We start from the raw sequence: 15,447 nt of genomic DNA, 5'->3' as shown, positions 1-15,447 counted from the left end.
TATTCACAGCTTGGTAAAGCCCATTGAGTCAATTTTTGCAAAGACATAAGTGTTGTCGCCTTGTTATATGAGCTTCACCTGTGACTAATATGGATTAATTAGGTCTCAGGTGTGTATAAAACAACCCAATACACAGACCTTCACATCAACTGCAACTAGACATCTGCAAACATGCCTAATTCACCCTGAGACTAAGTTTTGATTATCAAGAGGCTGAAGACCAGATCCACTGCTGATGTGGCAGACACCTTCAATGTGTCTCAGCATCAAGTACAAGGATTAAAAAACATTTGAAGACACTGAAGACGTTTTTGACGAGCCCAGGTCAGGCAAACCCCACGACAACTGCTCGAGAGGACCGTTTGTTGGCTCGAAAATCCAAGGCCAGCCCATTTTCCACTCAGCAGAGCTCCACCAGACCTGGTCCCCTGAAGTCCGTGTTCAACCAAAACGTTTGCGGATTCTTTCTCGAAATGGCCTCCATGGTCGAATCATTGCCCAGAAGCCAGCACTAAACAAAAGACAATTGAAAAACCGTGTGGCATTTGCCAAGGCCCACAGCCTGCTAAAAGGATGGACGTGGAGAAGTGAAGAAAGTGGATTTTTCAGATGAATCTTCGGTTGAATTACACCACAGTTGCCGCAAATATTGCAGGAGACCTACTGGAGCCCGCATTCCAAGATTCAACCAGAAAACAGTGAAGTTGGTGGAGGAAAAATCGGTCTGGGGTTACATCCATATGGGGTGCAAGAGATCTGCAGGGTGGAAGGCAACATCAATAGTCTCAAATACCAAGAAATCTTAGCTACCTCTTATATTCCCAACCATAAAGAGGCCAAATTCCCCAGCAGGAGACGCTTCACAACGCTGCCAACTTGAGCTTCTAAAGTTACCGGAAGTCATTAATTTTAATGGAAGCAGGCTTCTCTCAGCTGCAACAAACAATCTGTCGCTTGGGCGTTTTGAGCATGTCGAGCGCCAATCAGAAAGTTGACATTTTTCAACTTTTGGTAGACGCAGTTCAGCGGCTAACGCCAGCCTCAATTGGAATAGACGTCGGCTGGGTTACCTATCGTTCAAATATAACGTTGATTGTCATAGGACCGGTTAACGTTAGTTGCCGGTCACATCGTCTCTAAGCAGGCCGCACGGGTCACTAGGTTTAATCCGGTGGCTGCTCGCTCTGCCTGCACGCCGCTACAGCTCAGCGGCTAACGTGCGAGCTAAACTGCAAACAAACTCCGCTGTGCCAATTAACAAAACAACTTCTGTCATTTCTTTGTGAGCTCCTCCCGGTTGAACAGAGACCCCAGCCACGTCAGAGAGGCCAAACGTCCCCGTATTTTTTTTTTAACAAGCGTCCTTCGTGGGGAGGCCAGAGCTTTTTTGCAGCTCACGGTGGGCGTGTTGTACTGTACGTACGGGTAGAGTGACTGAACGCATCTGCCAACTGTTAACCTGCATACTCAGCATCAGTACTTTATGAGATGTTATAGTACCGTTGATGGGGGATTTAGCAAATACAGGCACTTATATCTTCAGTTGTCTTGAAACAACAACTAATATTGGCATACGAGCATAGAACAATTTGTGTTGGTTTCTCCAAATACCTGCGGAAAAGTCATTAGCGCACTAAAAAAAAAAAAAAAAACTGTCTAGTTGAAAAGGAAGCAACAGAAATTGAGGCCAAGGCTTTGTATTATAAATTCCACGTCTTTATGAAATCTGAGTTTTACTACATGTAGTTTTTTTTTAAGTCTTAGTCATTGCTTCACATCTTGAAATTAATATTTTTTGTTTTTTTCTAGTAAATTAGGTCTTTAAAGCTTCATAGGTAACTTTTGTAAAAGTATTTTTTACATATTTGTTAAAACTGTCACTAGTCCTGACAGTAGAATAAGAGACAGATAATCTGTGAAAAAATCAAGCTCCTGTGTCTCCTCCCTGTGCTCCTACTGCCACTTGCAGAAAACACCGCTCCCGGTCAGAAACAGCCAATCAGAGCCAGGAGGACTGTCTTAGCAGTGTCAATCACTCTCGTGTACGCGCTGCTCATACCCCTCCCCCGCACAGCGCGTAACAGCTCAAGATTGCTAGTGCACTGCAGCTGTGCTAATCGCGGAGAAACAATGGGCGTTTCTCAATACCAAGTAAGCAAAGAACGGACTTGTGTTCTTGGGGAGACCGTACTTGCATCTGTACCTGGAAGACTGAACTCGCAAGTTCAGAGAACACAAAACGGTTGACAGTTTTGAGACGAACGTTCTCCCTGTTATTGCGACCACCCCCAGCAAAGAGGGCGCTTGCCACTTTATAGTTAGCTTGATGTGTTGATTCATAATAAAGCAAGGACTCACCCTTCACACCCGCCTTGTTATTTTGTTGTTTAGTCTTCCAGGTTTTCAATTAAAGTGCTATTAAGTATCACGGGCCAATAACTATATAATACCGACACAGCGGGAAAAAAATCCTTGTAACTTTGTCTGATTCAATTTATTGAAAGCAGAAAAGAAACGTTAAAATAGGCATTAAAATTATAGATGGACTGGTAAAGTTAGTCACTGCCATCTGTATACGTTACCGAGAAGCAGAAGAGGACCCGAAGGGAGGAGAGCCAGATGAGGAGGACAGATATATATGACAGCGGAAAAAAATGTTTAAATTCTTACAATTGTGGACCTGGCTTTGCTGCAGTGGTCTGTCTAAATGTGGGGCCAGAGGGTCTGTCTAGACGTGGGGCCAGAGGGGTCGTAAGCGACTGACTGACCCTCGCGAGAGTCATTCCGGCTGGCGAGCTTGCTACGCCCGCCGGGGTTTGCGGAGCTTTCAAACTCCGAAGGCTTTTTTAATTCACCATCAATTTTCGTTGAACTGCCTATATTCAAATCTACACCGCTGATTTCTCGCCTTAAAACATCTTAAAATGAATTATTGATTTAATAATAGACGTAATTGTGAAAATATGTGTACCGAAACCAAAGCACTTTACACCCGAATTGAATGCTGGGATACCTGCCCGGCCAAGTTCACACAAGTTACCATCCGATGTATCCTCGGTAATGGGCTTGTCGAGATCACATCCGGGATTTTAACTGTTCTTGGCGAAATGTTACTTGTGTATTGGGTCAGTACTTTGGCCACCAAACATGACGTTTCACAAGGACACAGGACACAAGTCCATAGAAGAAACACATATTGAGAACCGCCCAACTTTTCAGGAAAACTGCCAATTTCTCGAGTGACACCTGTCGAAAACAAAGACGGGTAAACAGAAGAAGACCGATGATGAAAAGCAAGCTAAAAAGAAAGAATCAAACCGAGCCCGAAATAAAACGAGGGTCAACATCGAAGCGGCTTTTCAGAGGTGGAGGGAGCTACGCCTACTGGAAGGATTCAACACGGATTCTGAGCTAGCGTTAGCCACATTTCTGCTCGACATGTAAGTATCCCTGCTTGATTTGTTTAATTTTTAAAGAACAAGCGTACACAACTAAGATATCGATGGTTACAGTATCACTGGTGATAGCGCAAATCTCATTTAACTCTGTAGCTTGTTGCTAAATCTTACAGTTAGCTTGTAGCACGGCAGGACTGTTGTAGCAGGTGAAGATTAACTTTACTTGCTAACTCCTTCACCCTCAGTATAAGTAATATTGTTTCGATGCCTACATTTAGTAAGCCAAAATGTTTTTTTTGTCGATCACAATAACTGTAGCTATGGTTAAACTACTTTTATTGTGCGCTGTCCCTGTCAACGTTTGGCAAGGCAGAGTTCTACTTTTGATTATTTTTTAACATACACGTTTTCTTCCCCCTAAGGATGTAATTCGTAAATCAAATGTCTGACACAATTCTTTATGCTCCTTCAACAGGTCAGACATGCCCCAGACACAGAGGCAGTGAAGGAATCGTCTTCAGTCCAAATCAAATGTTCAGTATTTCCTTGTGCAGAGTACTTTGCAAAAAAGCTGATTTATTTTACCCATATCAATAAAACCTAAGAATATTTCTAGATGTTGTTATTCCTTGGCTTATTGAGCTTCCTCACTGATTCATCATTCCTACTGAAAGTTTACTGTTTTAAATTGATCCAAAGGTAATTCAGTATGATTGTGTAACGTGCTACTTTTGTTCACACAAATGAGCGATTACATAAAATAATTTTAAACCCTGAAAAAATTAACACTTTTCATAAAATATTTTAAATAAGCAAATTTTTTACATAAACTATACCCTCCTCAGAATAAATCCCCTGTATTGTCCATGAGGATGTGGAAAGCATCGGTGGCCCTGCTTACTAGCCTGCGCGTTCACGGCAGGCCCCGCTGTGGGGGAGGAGCTGTGGGAGGGGGGCTGTAGCGCAGCAGAGAGCAAGGGGGAGACCTGTTAAGTGTGTTGCTTTCAATTTTTTGGCTAAGTCCACTTTTTTCTCAGAACTCCCTACTGCAGCTTTAAACAAAGGTCCACAACTGGAACTTTGTCTGCCACACTGCGGGATTCTTTCAGTACATATACTTCATCTCTTCGCAGATCTCTTGGTAGCTTTGGCACCCGTCAGCTTCTGCTTCCGCCAGCTAGCTTCTTTTAACTTCTACGCTGACAGCTTGCCCACGCCATCTGTTCACTGTAGAGCTCTTTTTCTGGCTCAAGCAAATACTGTGGAGCTCTGCTTTGAATGAAGTTCCATTTTGACAGTGAATGGACTACTGAGACATGAAGACAGAATCAGAGGATAAAAAACGTTGACATCAGTAAGCGGTCTTCATTTTTACCATACCCACATGTGCCTTGCGTGATTTGCTAATTTGCATGATTTACGAGAGCCTTATTTTTCAGGTCGGAAAAGCCGGACTTCCGGATTTAGCCAGAAAATCCCATAGTGCCATGAAATCCCTGGCAGTGTGTGTATACTATTCATAGAACATGGTACATCATTTAGAGGATAATAACTTTTAAATTTTAATTTATTTCAGCATAATTGTGAATTTCTTGTAGCCTGTAGGCTACTCACCTCCTTGGAATAAATAAGTCATGAATACTGCTCAAAATATCAAGGTGTACTAAATTGCAGCTAAATGTGACTTAGTATCTAACTTAAAATGTGCTCTTGTTTAATTACTACATTACTACAGGCTGTTTTGGAATTGTATTGCCGATATTTTACTATGTTTAAACTAACTGCAAGATTTTTAATTAGTTACGTATTATCTCCATATTGCACAGGTCTGGCTACTCCACATATACTATCTAGGATTGGAGAAAAAAACGATCTGGGTTTTTTCATTTCTTTAAACCAACCACAACCATCTTTGGCAGCACTATGTCTTATGTAGCGACACTGGCTCTGCAAAATAGTCTTGGGAAGGAACTTGTTTTGGTGGAACATTTGCACCGTGCAAAAGAAAGAGGTTCGAGAACAGCAACACACAGAGAGCAGAATGTGCCAGAGTCAGGCAATTATCCTGGAAATGTACTTCCATTGATACATACAGATTCTTTCACCAAAGTGGTAATTGAAAACTTTTCAAATTTGATACCATCCAGGTAATGCCAAACTGATAGTCAATACCAATGTAATATTTGAGAGTTCAAGCATATGGTGATATTCTTTTTTCATAAGCACAACCCACACAGAACAATTGTGACCAATATATGCTCTTGTGGAACATTTTCGATAAACTTAATATAAGTTAAATAGCAACACATTTGGAAACATATCTTTAGCATTTGCACTGCATTTATCGTTATTTATCAACGAACTAATATTGCCATACAGTACTGACTGCAATAAGCTAATAAATGTCTCTCAACCTATTGTTGGTCCAGCTCAAGTCCATCACTGACTGGAGAATAACCCAGATCATCATGGCAGGTGTTGGGACCCAAATGAGATTTAGCAGTGGCACTGCATTAGAAGCACAGTAATTGATGAATCATAACCCACAGCTTTATGTAAATTCCATGCCTACCACTGCCCAAAGCATGATGGGAGTCTGGAGTAACAGTGGCTCTTATGCATGTTGGCTGCAATTTCCTGTGGTCAGCCACGAAGCGAAGGTAAAGCACAGTCCTTGCAGCTGGGTCAGCTAAGTGTGTGGGTGTTTAATGACCTCACAAGTGTGGGAGGAATAACTTAGCTGGCAGTGCTGACTATAAAAAAAAAGTACTGAGATCTGCTTGGTTCTTGCATGACGATCATGCATACCCAGATGCACAACATCTAGTATTACATACAAAGGGTATTCCCATTATACGACTTAGAGCTCTACACAGGTGAATCCTATGTCTGCCTCACACTATGATACTAAACAGTTCTACCAGAGTTTGCTGTGGTTTCAGCAATGTGGACACCAGTCAAAGCTGATACAGACCAGTTACAAAAACATCTATTGTCTTTAGACTCTGGCAACCCCGGATGATTTAGCTCAGCAAATGAGGTGTGAGCCTTTCTTCAATCACTCTTGACAAAAGCAGGATGTGGAGCAGTGAACTGGATGTAACAACAGTAACCCAGTCTTCTGGCTCCCTCTACTGGAGCTCCAACTTACCTATACTACTGTACATCTATATATTTCACACCTCCACATTACTCCATCTCAACTTAATGTCAAACTTAAGTGAGGATGTTCATAGTAAACAAGTGGAATAAATACAGCTTCAGCCTTAAACTTCACTGAGAAAATATTTGTGTTGTGTGGGCACAGGTATAATTGTTTGACATTTCAACAACCTACTTCACTATTAACATGTTGCAGCACATTCCTCATACAGTGTCTCCATGGAAATGCACCTTAATAATACTAGAACAGAGCCAACATTCTTCATGGTAGGTTGACATTTCTGTTGTACACAGAAGCTCAAAGCTTTTAGGCCCAGAGATGTGGTTTAAATCAATACCAGATTACTAATACTAATATTCTTCCAGTACATAAAATCTGCTCTTCTGCTGTGAACACATATACGGACAAAATTAGAACGCAACACTGTTGTTTTGCCCCCATTTTTATGAGCCAAACTCAAAGATTTAAGACTTTTTCTACATAATGAAAGGGTTATTTCTCTCAAATGTTGTTCACAAATCTGTCTAGGTGTTAGTGAGCACTTCTCCTTGCCAAGATAATCCATCCACTTCACATGTGTGGCATATCAAGATGCTGATAGACAGCATGTTTTCTTGCCTCGAAGCTTCAAACAATGTAACTAACGTTGCACAGATTACAAAATAAGAAAGAGAGCAAAATAGTCAGGGGCTAAGAGAAGAGACAGGCAGAGAAAACGATAGAGTTTGGGGTCATTTTAAGCTGCAAAACAATGAAAACTCTGTACAGTGTGTCCACGAGTGGACAAGTTACACAAGGTAACATTAATGTCCACACTCTCTTCCACTGTTTTACACAGCTACCGATGCACTCTACAAAATTTGATTTTTTTTAAAAAACAATCTAAAACGAAAACTGTTAATACACTTAGCTGCTGGCGGAGACAAACCAGTTCCCTCGCTTTTTACCAACGCCTCCTGCACATGGCCCTTAACATGCACGTCAATGACCATGCCGATGATGTCTGCATTCTTTGTTCTTTCTAAACTGCACTCAGATCAGTTTTCTTATAATGTATTCCCCAGAACAGTATAGAACAGAATAGCCCTGCTGTAAACTTTCAAATCCACATGTACAAGGGATTAGTAAACAGGATTTCTTTTCATATATATATATATATATATACACACCACACACACACACACCACACACACACCACATACACATACTTTTGCATAATTGGTAGAATACTCGATTACTAAAATAATCAATAGCTGCAGACCTACTTATTTACTAAACCTGTGGACTATTGCTTACAATGATATTTTACAACTATGTTCAACAGTCAAGGTACATGTTGGTAATTCCAATGCACTCGAACATTATTCTTATTATCGTTACTTATTAGTTAGCATAAGATGTTTGTTGTTGTTCTTTATTATTTACTCACATTACACTTACTTTTTATTTCATTGTTCTTTGTGTGAAAATAACAGTTCAGTTAGTTCCAAAATGTTGTAATACATGTTAAAGAAATCAGGGTGTATAGTACAGACTGATTTGTAAAACATAGGCATGTCATCACGTCACATGAAATCATATATCTAAAATGTGCTAGCTCTTTTTATCTTGTTTTCAGTATGAGAGTCTGTGAAGCATGTTGTGCCTGTTTTAGAAACGGCATTAATTAAAAAATTCACTCAAGGAAATAATTAAACAATGAATATCAGGTGAATTCAAAAAAATGTCAGTCTATTTTCTAACTGATGTACATTGTGACGTTACACCACTGCAGTCTGCTTACTTCCCTGATTTCGAATTGTATTAAATAGTGAGACATGTGTCAGTGTGGTGATTATTTTTGCGCATTTCAAGCAATCATCTTCTAAATGTACAATAAACAGATTTTCCATGTGGGACGGTGTGAAAACACTAGTGTCTATATTACAATTTGTTTCCTGAGCACTATCATCCTCACTCAGATTCTCATGAAATACACACCAGGCCTATAAATATGTTACACATGCAAAATGACAGCCACTGCAACACATATGAAGGTTAAATTGCCATGTTGGTGGGAGGGATTTGTCTCTCCTCTCTCTCAAGTCCCTCTCTCTCTGATCTCTCTCTAAAGTCTCTCTCTCGCTCTCTGAAGTCGCTCTCTCTCTAGTCTCTCTCTTGCTCTCTCTCTAGTCTCCATCTCTCTAATCTCTCTCAAGTCTCTCAAGTCTTCCTCTTTCTCCTCCTCTCTCTAATTCAATTCAAGTTGCTTTATTGGCATGAATGTGAAAAATAACAATATTGCCAAAGCATCTCATCTCTTTCTCTCTCCACAGATGGCAGCCTTTCTCAAATCAATTCTTACTGAGCTATGATTATCTAAATATAACAAATCACTGTTCATTAACTCAGTACAGTGAGTAAATGAAAAACACAAAAAAAAGCAGCTGTGACAGTAATAAAAAAAAACATCATAAAAATCTCACCAAACCATAAAAATATTACTCCATGTGTATAGACAGTGTCCAGCAGTGTGAAAGTGATATAGAGGTGTGTTAAAATGAAGTAGACTCCAAAATGCGTTTATTCACCTCATGACAAAGAGGAACATAACAGAAGTAAATGTTAATGTGGCCTGACAACTGCTTCAACAGATGATCTATTGATCTAAAGCTCTAGAGAAGTCCTGTAATCCTTTAAGTAACACTGAAACCCTAAAACCTACCAATGAGACTACCTTTGACATGGCTTGGAACAGTGTGATACTAAATCACATAGAGATGTGCCAATTAAGCAGCTACATTAAAAGGGATACACCAAGTTTTATACCTCAATGACAATCTATAATGGGTACGGAGTTCACCACCTTATTATATCTTCAGTATATATTTGTTTCGGACCAGAAAAGTTAGACGTTGTTGCATTTAGTTTTTTTGTTCACACTGGCTTTAGAAAACAGTTAAATTTTGGTGATCCTGGTCTTCCTGCATCATCATCTTCACATAGACCATGTAGGGAATTCAAATGCTGGGGACTGGCAGCAGGTCATGCTGGATTTTATTAAACCTGATGTGTTTTAGGGGTGGCACGGTCCATGAAAAAACAACCAAACCATTAGTTTGCTTGTCTTGTTCAGAAGCCCATGTGCGTTGCAAGGCTCACCACATGCGCAATTTAGTACTAATACTGTATGTGACCTCAGACACTGTTTGTTTCCCTTTCACACAAAGAAGAGGTGTGTACAAGTTTGTAACAAAACTTACAGCGAAAGACAGTGCAAAACATTTCAGTCCAATTCAGGTCCTGCCGACCTTATACATTTTAACCATCATTGTATTGTAATGTTTTTTCACTCTAAAGCCGTGAAGCTGCAGCTGTTTCAATCCTGTGGCTCTCTGCAGCGGGCGGGGCTGCTCAGTTCCCTTGCAACGATGCGCGCACACACACAACCACACATAGTGGATGCAGGAAAAAACAGAGAAGAGACGTACAGGATACCTAAATTGAGGACAGCTACGCTCGTTATTGTAAGTGCAATAAGTTAAATGTCCAATAAGTCCCGTTATCAAACCGTATGAATGTTCCCAGGCCAGGACAGGAAATTAACTAACAATGTAAATGCCACTGACAGAAATGTTCAAATTTGATTTATCTATAAATTATTTTTTTTCTAAATCCACCATCCTATTTCATACTATACCAACATTTGCAGCCTCCTGGGCATTTTTGGGAAGGTTCCTAGGTAAAGTATCAAATGCCACACGGTCTTAGACTTCAATGAATACTTGTTATGTCAAGCAAACGAGCAGAAAAGCATCAGGCATGTGCTGAACTTCTTCACACTCGCAAGTCTCCCGTTACTGGAACCGCGTGCAAACTTTTGTATGGATGTAAACAGAATGCCCTTAAAAAGGTATGTAGCTCCATTCACTGGGCACATTACATGACTCTCCCTTTTTATTTTGTTTCTTTAGACAATGAACGAGATACAAAGATATCCTGACTACTCAAACTGAACATTTGAAAAGGTACTGTATTGATTAACGTTTAGGCAGTATTATCCATGACTAAACTCAACACTACTTTGTACATTACACTAACAAGCATTAGACCATAAGCTCTTCAAAGGGCCAACTTTTTCAGTCCATGGATCGGTAAACATTTGCCTTGATTTTCTTTTCCCCTCCCCACAGTCCATGCCCAAAAATGAACAAAACAGTCATACTGTCACAGCAAACATGTGATTTCTCCTTCACAGATCCAACCTTACAACAGGTTTACTGAGCCTACCAGACCGGGTATGGAACAGACACTGGGGGTTGGTGAGCAGTGTCTGTGAAGACTGCGGGGCCAGTTCTGCTTTGTGGCAGCTCCTTGCTGAAGTTCATCTGGAGCGAGAGAGTGTATGGTTTCAGCCGCTGGAGGAACATGCTCAAGTGACGCCGTTTGCGTCTCAAAGTTGCTCCTGAGGCGTTTCAATCCAAAGGAGCTTGGAGTGACGCTGCCTCCAGAGACAACGGCAGGTGCTCTCCAGGCTTCTAATGGGTCCAGCTTCATGAGGACAGGATCATCAGGCTTTAAGAGGCAAGGGCCTAGCTCCATGGCGCTTATTAAAGTAAAACTCTTGTTTCCCTTTTTCCAATGCATCCTCAGTTCTTGACAGTTTCCAGATCAAACTCTCTCGCAAAGTCTTTAAATTCTTGCATGAAAATTGAGGCCCATTGTCGATATGACCTCGTCTGGACAGCCAAACTGGCAAACAGTGCCTTCAATTTCAAGATTACCTGCGAGGCAGTGATTGTCGGCAGGTGAATATTTCCTGGAATCAGGAAAAATTGTGTGACACAACAAGGTAAATGTTTTTGACATAATTGCACAGGTCCATAGCAAGTCTCTTCCAATACAGTCAAGGGGTAGAGATGAGGGGTTCTTTCCGGTGACGGGTTTCATCTCACCTGACAGGACTGGACTTTTTGAAAGATTTCTCATGAGATGCCGAGCCACCATACAGACGCATGGGCTTGCTCTCTACACTTCGACCAACCTTGGTGTCCGTCGTGTATTCGGTTCAGGATGTCCATCTCAGCACATCTGGAATCACCATGCAGCTGCCACTGATGACCGATCATTACATACAGATAATTCAGCTTTCGTGGGAAAGTACTCTCTGATTGTTGCGGGACATGGCCTATGTACTCGGCCACGCAGACTTTAGTACTGCAACACCAACTGAAGGTTACAGTCCGCGCTGTAGCTGTCTTTATGGCCTCGAGCCTATGTGGAGTTGCTGGTATGTTATGACAACGGCTGATATGTAGCACGCTACGTCTGAGTGTCAGCCTCCTTTTCCAACACTGTAGGACTCTGTGAAGAGTGTGTCGGCAACAGTTAAGGTCTTCCTGGTGCATATTCAGCCATGGCAATCTTATAAGTCTCATGAGTAGACTTTGGAACGTTGCCCAGGTCTTTCTGATTCATGAGTGGCACTAGGGTTTGGGTCGGTGACCAATTTGAAGCTCTCAAGGCCACACGGTACTTTTTTTAAATCTTTCACAGGCCCAGACACTTGCCAAACCTCCTTCTCAATCTGTGCATTTCTGGTCTCTGCATCAGACAGATGACGTAGGCAGTATGCCACAGGTTTCCATTCCCCTTCATGTAGCTGCAGCAGTACTCCACCTATACCATAACTGCTGGCGTCAGCTAGAGATAGCAGACGGCAATTCCCATGGTAGAACTTCAGGACTGGAGAAGTGGACAGGATGTCTTTAATCTATTAAAATGCCTCCTGCTGAGAGTGGTCCCACATCATCTGGAGACAGATTGGGAATGTATTTCCCAAGTAGTTAAACATGCCCAGAATACACTTAGGTCTTTGATTGCCTTGACTTTCTAGGGTCAGATCTCACACCTGATTTGTCACTGACTGACCAAGAAGTAAAGCTGGTCCTGCCTGAACTTACATTTTCTTTGTTTAGTTCTCAGGCGGCTGACTCAAAACTTTCCAGCACCTACTAAGACGCTGGTCGTGCGTTCTGGAGAATCTCGTACACAAGGACATCATCCATGAAGATAGCCACGCCTCCGCCGTTAAGTGTCTTGTCATTTTGCGTTGAAAGATTTCTGGAGCACTTGTGATCCCGAATGGGAGTCTTTTAAACGCATATCTCGCAAAGGGTGTTATGAAGGTGTTAACTTGGTGCTATTTTAGTGTAGAGGTATCTGCCAAAACCTGGAAGCTGCATCCAGAGACTTGAACATGGTTGCGCAACGCAACTGAGTTTTGCAGTAATTTCCTCAGACATACCTGTCTCTCTACAGCCTTCATCAACCTCTTCAAATCAACACAGATGCGCACCTTAACATTTTTCTTTGGAACTCACCATAGGCGCACACCAGTCAGTGGGCTCAGTCACAATCACCTAATTTCCTCGGCGGGTTTTAATTCCTCTTTTACTTTTTGCAGTAAAGGCATTGGGAACACGACGAGCAGTGTGCACTGTGTATAGCCAGATTATCTCTAACAGCTTGTTTGAGATTCCATGCTCACCAAATGCTTTGTGGACTTCTTCGACACGTTTCACAAGCCCCATCATCTTTGCTGTGACTCTGCTTGGCAGATTGTTTGCGTTCGGCCACTGATGACGTACACTGGAAAGCGTATGGCTTTCCTTTATTCTGTGGATGGCTTGAAACTTTCCTAAATAGTCCAACTTCCCACTTGGGCTCACATTGTGACATCAGAGTACTCTAATTTCTTGTCGGGAACTAATTTCTTAGTCTTTTCTCCCATAATGTTTATCTGCACCAGTGTCAATTTGATTGACTGGCGTTGTTCCAGTTTTAAACTGTATTGTCCTGTTCTTTGTGACTGCACCCAGGAAGTATGGTGTCTGTGAAACGGTCTCTGTCACTTCTCTGACTGATTTACTGTAAACATTAATTTCCCAGTGACCCACCTTCTTACACTGGTTACATTAGAGTCAGCTGGGCACCTTTCTGGATCTTTGTGTTTTCAATTTTCCACATTTTCCACATTTCAGTCTCTGTGATCATTTTCTCTCTTTTAGGTTTCCACTTGGACTTTCCTCGCCTAATCTCTCCCGCGGATTTCCTGCCCTTGCATGTGTCTCGTCCTGCAGTGAACCTGGAGTGTAACCTCGGGCAAGTGTAAGTTCAGCCCTTAGCTGTAATTACGTGACAGTTCTTTATCCAAAATGCTTACAACAATGCAGTCACAAATGTGTTTGTCACTATTTACACCAAAGTCACGTGTTCTGAGCTCATACAGGGCTCTGTTAAACATTTCAGTTTTCTACCAGGCCGCTACAATCTGTGGTGAAAACGCGCGCTCGTGAATCACGTTGTGTTTAGGATAGAAGTATGCGTCGTATAATTTACCAACACAACATCAATGTCACTCTCATTCTCCCCATCTCAAAGGTAAAAGACTTGAAGATGTTTTCGCCTCAGGCCCCAGGCATAAATCAGCAAACTGACTTGCACCACGCCGTCCTTCACTCAGCTTTGTGGCCAGCCAAAATCGCTGGAAACGCAGCTTCCAGTCAGACCATTCATTCGGACAATAAAAGGCAAAACTTTTCGGACTTGGCCATCTTTCGAAGAAGCAAGCGTCCGTCAAACGCTTCTGACACCATGTAAAGAATTCAAATGTCCACACGGTCTTAGACTTCAATGAATACTTATATGTCAAGCAATCGAGCAGAAAACACACAGGCATGTGCTGAATTTCGCAAGTCTCACGTTTACTGGCGCGTGTGTATACTTAAGTTGAAGTAACAGAATGCCCTTAAAGGTACATAGCCCCATTCACTTGGGCACCTACATACCACTGGAAAACCAGCCTAGAGTTGTTTTATTCTCCCCAATCAACGTTCGCAATTATGTCTTAGTGTCAAGTCAAAGTTCATTTTGTGCACGATACTGATATGACTATTTTTTATTACTGTATCCACATTGTGGATAATTAAGCTATATAGCTATGCTGAAGTATATTGTACTAAATATAAAAGTGTTTAAGATTAACAAAAAATTACAAGAAACCGACAGAACTGAAAACCGTGACCCTAAAAAGAACACCACACCTCGTTTGAACTACGCAAAGACATAAGTGTTGTCGCCTTGTTATATGAGCTTCACCTGTGACTAATAATGGATTAATTAGGTCTCAGGTGTTGTATAAAACAACCCCAATACACTAGACCTTCACATCAACTGCAACTGACATCTGCAAACATGCCTAAGATTCACCCTGAGACTAAAGTTTTGATTATCAAGGGCTGAAGACCAGATCCACTGCTGATGTGCAGGACACCCCCCCCCCACCTTCAATGTGTCTCAGCATCAAGTACAGAGGATTAAAAAAACATTTGAAGACACTGAAGACGTTTTTGACGAGCCCAGGTCAGGCAAACCCCACAAGACAACTGCTCGAGAGGGCCCGTTGGTGGGCTCGAAAATCCAAGGCCAGCCATTTTCCACTGCAGCAGAGCTCCACCAACCTGGTCCCCTGAAGTCCCTGTGTCAACCAAAACGGTTTGTCGGATTCTGTCTCGAAATGGCCTCCATGGTCGAATCAGTGCCCAGAAGCCAGCACTAAACAAAAGACAATTGAAAAACCGTGTGGCATTTGCCAAGGCCCACAGCCTGCTAAAAGGATGGACGCTGGAGAAGTGGAAGAAAGTGGATTTTTCAGATGAATCTTCGGTTGAATTACACCACAGTTGCCGCAAATATTGCAGGAGACCTACTGGAGCCCGCATGGATCCAAGATTCAACCAGAAAACAGTGAAGTTGGTGGAGGAAAAATCATGGTCTGGGGTTACATCCAGTATGGGGTGCAAGAGATCTGCAGGGTGGAAGGCAACATCAATAGTCTCAAATACC

At 41.9% G+C, this 15,447-nt stretch overlaps 1 protein-coding gene and 1 long non-coding RNA gene across 27 annotated transcripts in view; one reads left to right on the top strand and one right to left on the bottom strand.

Annotated features, from left to right (window-relative positions):
* The window catches only part of dlg2 (discs, large homolog 2 (Drosophila)), a 276,897-nt gene that overhangs the window by 225,215 nt on the left and 36,235 nt on the right, over positions 1-15,447 (bottom strand). The gene's annotated exons all lie outside the window — the stretch shown is intronic.
* Positions 14,538-15,447, top strand: part of LOC116700434 (uncharacterized) — a 15,071-nt gene continuing 14,161 nt past the window's right edge. Inside the window, exon 1 of the long non-coding RNA XR_004334654.1 lies at positions 14,538-14,557. This is a non-coding gene — a long non-coding RNA (uncharacterized LOC116700434). The remainder of the gene's footprint in view (positions 14,558-15,447) is intronic.

Source organism: Etheostoma spectabile, chromosome 13, assembly GCF_008692095.1.
Source record: "Etheostoma spectabile isolate EspeVRDwgs_2016 chromosome 13, UIUC_Espe_1.0, whole genome shotgun sequence".
Lineage (NCBI taxonomy): Eukaryota > Metazoa > Chordata > Actinopteri > Perciformes > Percidae > Etheostoma > Etheostoma spectabile.
Note: the sequence above shows the minus strand (reverse complement) of the source record. Positions and strands in the feature narration are given on the sequence as shown.